This window comes from Netta rufina, assembly GCF_964035555.1.
Source record: "Netta rufina genome assembly, chromosome: 28".
Taxonomy (NCBI): domain Eukaryota; kingdom Metazoa; phylum Chordata; class Aves; order Anseriformes; family Anatidae; genus Netta; species Netta rufina.
The window spans coordinates 253,063-261,353 of NC_140152.1; positions in this window are offsets into that span (position 1 = coordinate 253,063).

Here is an 8,291-nt window from a genome sequence, read left to right on the forward strand (position 1 = left end):
CAGTTCACTCTCAGACAGCATGCAAAATGAAGGGGAATAAAAGCCTTAGGAAGAAACAGCTGCCTCAAGGGAAACATGCAGCAGCAGCTTTGGATGTGGGGAAGGGACATGGCTCATGGTGCCACTCTGACAGCGGTAGTACAGGGTCCGAGCTAGGCAGGAGATGCTGTGGGCAGGGGCAGGACCACATGGCCAGCCAGCTGCAGGGAAGGGCCTCTGGCTCATTTTGAGCCCCTAACAGTTTAGCAGGGTGGTTTCAGCCTTGCCGCACATCCCATAAAACAGCCTCTTATTTCAGCAGCCAGAAATTGTGTCCCCCACCCGCTTGCTGGTGACCTTTCAAAAGACCAGAACCCTGGCTCCAGTGTGCAAATAATAATACTCACTCCCTCTCTCCCTATATATATATTCCAGTCTTTGCCTCCAGTTTTTCTTGCTCTAAAATGCCACAGCCCACATGTGGCAACCCATGGCGAAAGCTGAAATTCGAGGGGGAGAAAAGGAAAAGCACACACACACATCGCAGCCCGTGACTCACCCAGGCTGATGCTTGAACTGTGCCTTCCTGTCTTTTTGGTTTCCACCTATTCTAAACCCAGTCCCAGAAACAATAAATAACTGTGAGGGCTCAGGGCTTCTGACACAAAGCTGACTGGACAGCCCCACACCAACAGGCACCAGCCCACAGCTGCTTCCACAGGTGGCACTGCTCTGCTGGGCTCTGCTCAGACATCAGGGAAAGCCCAGCAGGCACAGCCCCTTCCTTGTCCCCGTTCCCATCCCCAAAGCCCTCTCCCTCTTACTCCCTCCTGCAGAAGAAGTTGGAGCACCCCAAGGACTGGATCTGCTGGGATGAGCATTTGTGGTACCCAAAGTTTGGTCCCACTGGCACAGCCAGCAAGGAAACATCAGGGTCTTCCCAGCCCAGACCTAATGGTCCCAGCAGGGCCTCACTGCTGCTGCTGCTCCAGTCTCTTTGCCATTTCTCTGCAATGCAAAGGTGCAGGCACTGCCTAGCACCACCAGACCCAGGCTGACGTGCTCAGCAGGGCAGGGTAAACGTCACAAGTCCCCGGGGCCAGGCTCTGCCACACGCCATGCCCTAGACATAGAGAACTGCCACTGGGCTCCATGCTCAGCTTGTCCCACTGGCTCAAAGCCATTTTGTAGAAATGAGGGTGTGAGGCTAGGATGGCTTAGGGACACAGCCTTGACAGAGGGTTCCTGGTGCTCATGCAGCCGCACCAAATGCCCTCCTGTCCCCAGGCAAACTGAGCATGCCCCAGGCACCCCACTCCACTCTTGCTGTGGCTCTCTGGGATCCAAACCCCCTCAGGCAGCAATGTTTTCATGGGCTGTTGCCACCGCAGGCTGTTTCTGTGCATTTACATCAGCCCTGCCATACGGCCATGCTGCAGCAATGCAGGGGGACTCGTGCCGTGGGCTTGCTGCAAAGAGGTTTTGGGGCTGAGTCCTGGCAGGATTTGGGCACTTGCAGCTACGTTACAGCCCCATTATGCTCCTGGGCTTGATTAAAGGCCTAAGGCCTTTTCTCTCCCATATTCTGGATAACAGCCCAAAAGTGCTGTATTCTCCTGCATCCTCCTGATAATCCATCAATTTGACTGTACAAGTCCAGCCACGCTGTGCCTGCTGCCAAGCAGGAACTCAATCCTGAAGGAGAAAACCTTCAGGAATGGAAGCATCAGCCCCATTTTGCAGGAGCCAAGTACCAAAACCAAGCCCACACTCCACCAGCCTCCTCCACAGATGCTCCATAGGTGGAAGAGATGAGGATCTGTGTCCTGACAAACTGGAAATTTCATGAAAAACAGACAGCAGCACAGCCAAGGCTCATCACTTGCCGAGACTGGAGAGAAGCAGCTGATGATCTTGGCTCCCCCTCTGCTGTGGCTGAGCCATGGGGCAAGCTCCCTGCACTTCTGCCTTGCTCCTAGCAAGGCTTCAGATTTCCACCTGAAGGAGCAAGGCTACCCCTCCGCCCTACAGAGCCCTCTGCAGTGCTTCATTGCCCCCACTGCTCAGCAAAACACAGGATCAGCAGAGCCTGATTTTCAGTCGGAGTTTTCTTCACTCCAGCTTCCAAGCACTGGAGTTTCTGCTGCCTTTCCCACAGAAACAGGAAAGCAGCTCTCCCGTTCTACAGACGGCACAGAACCCAAATGTATTTTGGGCTGCTTGGGCTTTGCCTGCTTCTCATGCTCTCAGGTTTTCTCAGAGCTCTTCCTTTCCTAAGCACATCCACTTTTCAAGCAGACTCTCACAATGTGCTTCAGGTATCTGCCAGCTCCTCAAATCCTCAACTCCCAATGGTGCAAGGTGAGGGCGAGAAGCCAGGGTTCATTCTTTTACCCTAAATCCTCCTTCCTGGGTGGAGGAAGGGGGAAGAGGAGATGTGCAAACGTTTGGTCCTTAAGCTTCAAAGCCCAGAAGCCAGAGCACCCAAAAGACATTATATTGTAAGTATGTCATACATTTTCAGTCAATTCATGCTTCTGGGCATTGATTCATTATTTTCAAGCGCTCAGACTCAGCCGTGCCATGAGAATGGATGAGACCATAGTGGCCGAGGTTTTTGGCAAATGAAACACTTGGAAAGAACGAGGCCTTGATGGGACATCAGAGAGAGTTTCCACCTGCCACACTGTTTATTTTAGTGCCTTACATGGGAGCCAAGCTGCTTTGAAATCCCAGCTCCTCATGACTCACCGTGCAGGAATTAAACAATTTCCACCCCGACTCCATGCTGCAGCAGAGTAGCTCCAGGGCTGCGGCACTCGCGGATCCTCCAGGCCCTGAGCTCCCAGCGTGGCCCCACACCAAGGACGGCACTGGAGAAGCCTTGAGAGTGAGCAGCTCCCAGAGGCCAAAATGCTGATAGTGGGGATGAGGACACCATGGTGTCCAGACAGACTTTTTCCCAAATGTTTCCTAAGTTCCTGACCTGCTCTTTGGAAATGCAGCACCCAAATGGCATTGGTGCATCTGAAAGCAGCAGGGCAGATGTTGTGCTGAGAAAGGCTGCAGTGAGACCACCAATACCGCAGGGTCAGAACAGCCCCAAAATGGCAAAACTGGTGGAAAAATTGGGAGCATCAAAAGGAAAAATGCCCCAAGCCCTGATCTGAGCTTAACTGTTGAATTTGCCTGCTCTTTTGACAGTAATCATAGGCAGTAGAGGAAGACAGAAGATATCCCCATCTCCAGCTCTGTTCCGAGGGTTGCTCTGGGAACACAGGATGAGTGCCACCGTCCCCATGCTGGTGATCCCTCGCCAGGGACACGGAGCTCCATACAAGAACCACACGCAGATTTCGGGCACCCAGGCAGGGCAAGGGCTCTGGAGCTGCTCAGCACTTCAAAGGCAAAAATCAGCGGTGCCCAGGGAGCATCTCCAACCACAAAGCAGCCGCTAGTCTCCAGCCACTCACTCCCTCCCCAGCTCTCCCCACAGGCTCTAACTAAAACCAGAGCCCGCACTCCATATGGTTCTGCTTTTGCCTAAGTGAAAGCCAGCCTGGCATGAGGAGCTCCAAAGCTCTCCCTGCAGCCCCACTTTCCCTCCTTCACCTCCCAAAGGGCCAACCGCAGGGAAGCCAGTCCCTTGTCCTCCTTGCTGCTCTGGGCGTGTGCAGAAGCCCTGCCCTGCTGCAGCCTCCGCAGAAGCCATAGGGGCTAGGAGGAGGCCAGGAGGGGCCAGGCACTGCTGGTGGTGCAGAGGCCAGCGGCCAAGCATGCAAAGCCGCAGCAAGCTGCGTTGCTCCCACACTGACATGACATCTATATTCAGCCTGAATCAGGACAGGATTGGTTCACGGCTCTTTAAACAGTGGGCAAAAATAAATAAATAAATAAATCCCAAAACCAAATGAAACAGAACAAACCCCACAAAGCCACCATGGTTAAAATTAAATTAATAAAAGGCCTTGCCAAGCCCATGTGATACACCCAAGGGCAGTGGGATGGAGCAGCAGCAGCCACACTGTGCACCAAGCCACTGCAGTGGAGAGATGCCAAGGCTTGACTGTGGTTGTGAGGTCTCAGAGCAAGCAGCCAGACTGGGGCGCAGCTTCCTGGACCCACTGAGCTGCCCCCAGGTGGCTGCCATCAGACAGAGCGGCCACACTCTGGCCCCCATCCATACTGCCACTGCTTCCCTTGCTTTGGACTTCAGGGAGTGAAAGTAGCTTAAAGGCAGCCATCTTGTTGCCACCTCCCCACCCAGGGTGCCTTGTCACCCATCCTTGGAGGTGGCAGCCACAGGACACCCCATGGCCCCGCCACAGCCCCATCCTCTTGGCCTCAGCCCAGGAGCCTACGGCACTGATGGGGACGGAGCAAACCTCAGCTGCCCTCATCCCTGCCACTTGGCGATGTCCCTGCCGATGTCCCCACCACTTGGCACCTCTGCCAAGGGGGTGACTCCTTTAAAGCCTTTTATAACATTTATAAGCTGAGTCAGTCGGTTCCAAGCAGCAGCAGAAGCCGCACTTTGTGATAAGAGATGGGTAATTAGAGATAAAATTACAGGAAAATGTTTCCTGATTGTATCGCTGTGTCAGCCAGTGCAGGGAGCATGGCTTGTGACAACGTGAAATCACTCCTCTGGCAGGGAGCAAGGTGGGAATAAACAGAGACTGCAAAGCAAAATGCTGAGATAACAAACAAACAAAATCAACAACAACACAGAAATGACTGTTTGCTAGTGGGCAGAGTAGATAAAAAATGCTGTGTAAAATCCTCCTGTCAATCTCGGGAGAATTCTCCCCAGAATCTTTCCCTGCAGCAAACCCATGACGGTTCCTGTAGACCTGCAGGAAATCAGTGATAACTCAAGCCAAAAAAACACCAGCAAGAGTGTGCAGGCACCCATGGCTGCTGCCACACAGCGCTGCTGCTGCCAAACAACGCTGCCACGAGCCTGGCCCCAGCACCCACTACAGCCTCCTGCATTGCCCAGCAGCACTTCTGCAGCCCCAGATGTCCCACTACTGCCAAAACCTGATCCAAATGACAGTTTTTTTGGGAGTGACAAGCCACCCTCTGACACTAAATAACCATGTGATGCCAGAAAGGGGTGGTTTGTTGAAGGAAACTAATTACTGTGGCTTGTTTGGACAATCCCATTGCCTCAGGAAATAGGGTTAAAAGCTTACATGTTGGCAGAAGGACTGAGCCCGGGCCCCATATGTGCTCTCCTCTGGGCCAATTTCGACACTGCTTGTATCTACACTCTGCCATGACACCTGGCCCTAGACAGGGCAGAGCTTCCTCCTGCCCCAGCCAGGGAAAGGCACAGTGGGACCAGGAGGGCGCAGCAGCACAGGGGCAGTTGGATGCCAGGGGAACACCATCTGTGGCCGCTCTTGTCTTCTCCACTTGGCAGAGTTTTCCTTCTTTGCAGCCTCAGCTAGCATCATGGCACATAGCGGGTGGCCTCACTGCACCGCGCCTCAGTTTCCCCACTGCAAAAATGCCCTTGGAGCATGATGGTCCTTGAGGGTACACCACATATTAGTTCCCACCACCTTGATGAAGAGGGTGGTGAAAGCAAGACCGCAGGCACTCGTGATGCCACTTCAAGCCTGGCACTGGGGAATCCCTCCGTCTCTGCTGCCCTTTTCCTGATATCTGTTGTTTTTGCACAGAAGGATCCGGCTTGTCAAGGCACCCACCAGGGATTACAGTGCTTTGCTGAGGGCACAGAGACCCGATAGAGATTTGTAAATCCAATTTGCACTAAACCCTTCCAGTGGGTTTTGGACGGTGCATGGCCTAATATCACATTAGCATTTACTGTCCGACTCCAGCAGCCGCTACCAACATACTGAAGCACTTAGCACTGCTCCAGAGCTAACAAATGAGGAATTCCTCCCCAGACAGCAACAGCGGCACACTGGGAACGGAAATTTCAGCAACCCCGAAAGGTTGCTTTGGAGGAGGTTCAAAGCTGGGAGATGCTGGGATGAAGAGAGCTGCAGATGACAGGAGTGGGGTAAATAGCGGTGGGGCTGCACGGCACAGCAGGTCACGGCTGCCTGAACCTTTGTATGCTCAGACACCAATGCGGCTGCATGACTCCGCAGCAGTGCTGCCTGCAGCAGTCAGCTGCATCCCCACAACCTGCCCGACATCCTCCTGGCTCAGGGCTTCCTGCATGGGCTAGGAGGAGCCACACAGATTCCAGAAGCACAGCGCTTCGCTCTCTGAGCCCTTCCACCAAGCCCCAGCGGTCCCAGGACGGCGACACTCCAGTCTGTCCTGCCTGGCTGCATCTCCTGCTGCTCAGGATCAGTACCAGCAGAGGCACGAGCATGGACCATGTCCTGAGCAGGACAAGAGGGCAATGGCCATCAGTCCTTCCCCAACAGCTTGTCACCCCCCGCCTCGTCCTCCCACCTGCCTTGCATCAACGAGCACAACCCCAATTTCCCTGGCTGCAGCCCATGCCAACCCCCAGACCCCCCTCACCTTCCCTGTACCTGTCTGCAGCCTGTGCAGCCCTGCTCCAGCCCTCACTGTGCGGGATGTTGCAAAGGGGCAGATGCTGTGGCAGGGCTGCCGGCACTGCCTGCAGCAACAGGAAATTAAAGAAAGCACTACTGGAAGATAATGGTGTAGTGGTTGGAGGAAGAGCCCCAGCAGAAAGAGGGACTGTTGCACATCTCCTGTGGGAGTGGAGATGGCAGGCACAGCCAAGCTGCCAGCCCCGTGGACAAGATCATCCGTCCCTGATCTGTTCCTGGAGAAGGATGGAAGCCAGACTCCATCCCCTGCAAGCCCCAGGCTGGGGAGTTCGCACCCCGAGCGATGCTCTTCCAGGGGCACGGCACTGCCAGCATCCCATGGGGTCCTGGCCGCCACTGCCCCATAACACTGGCTCCTAGCTTGGTGGGCTCATTCCACCCAGATCCTGACTGGCTCCTTGCAGCCCCCCCAGGCTGCCTCCCCAGATGCGGGTGGGCACTGAACAGGAGCATCATCCCCTGCTGGGGCTTGGGACTGTGGCACTTGCATCCAGTGTGGCTCAGCAGAGCCGGCAGTGGACTCTCGCCTCCTTCAGCCACATGCAGCAGCTCCACCACTGGCACCGTCCCTCCCAGATGGCTCTGTGGAGCTGCTAAGCCTCAAAAATGCACTCTTAATAAGCCAGCACCACTTAACAAAGACAGCAGCTGCCCTGTTAAATCGGAAGAGAGCCTTTCCTCAGGGACAGGGGCTGGTGGCCCCAGGCGGGAGAGAGCGCCTGATCAAGGGACTAAGGGTGCTGAGGTTTGTCTCCGTGGCACAAGCATTGGTCCCCTGCATTGCATGGGGGCATGCCATTTGCCTCTTTGTTCACCATGGAGAGGGCAGCAGAGAGGGAAAGCCCCAGAGAAACACAAAATGTCCCTGTGGTGCCTTGCTGGGAGCATCCCCTGGCCGCTCCTCACAATGCTGCCAACACTTGGGGACCATGGTGCCACTCGGATGGGGCAGTGGGTTTGTGAGGGTTCAGACAGATGCTCCTGCTGGGGCCAGGAGGGCCGAAGGGCAGGACTGGGGCTCTGCCCCACCCAGGGGTGCCAGGAACAGCGCAGCCACTCGACCATCACCCACCTTCACCAAGTCCCGCAGCCCGGGTACTTTACAGGGGAAGTTCAGGGAGCAACAACTGCCAGCAATAAATACACCACATGCTCCCCGCCAGCCCCGTCTGGCCACAGCCAACAACAACATCATTAAAAGCAAAGAAGCCACCAAAAGCCATGCAGAAGCTGTTGCCTGGTCACTGATTTGAGCACTCGGTGCTTTTGCAGACAGCTCTGCTGCTGCGAGCAAGCCCCAGAGATGGGCAGGAGTGGCTCTTGGCCCCAGGACATGACCAACATGTGTTTACTGGTGCCTGAACAGAGCTGCCAGGGCCTGGAGTGAGCAGGGGCGCTGGGCTGTCAGCCCTCCCCAGCCATGGAAGCTCTGGGGCTGGCTGCTTGCTCAGCCCATCCCCAAAATCCCACGGACTGTTTGCTTGCTTTAAATAGGCTTTGAGAATTGGCTTCACTCAGTTCCTTCCAGGACACATTTTCTTCCTAGAGAAGGACATGGGATGGGCTTGCAGACCTCCTCAGCCCTCCAACACTGCCTGAAAACCCCAACAGGGTGAACTTGAGGGCTCTCTGGAGCCTGGAGACCTGTTATAGCAAACTCCACTTGTGGGCAATGTCCTTGTTCAGCACCAGGCATCGCCCAGGAGAGCTCATCGTCGCTAACTGAGCACTGTGCAGCCAGGT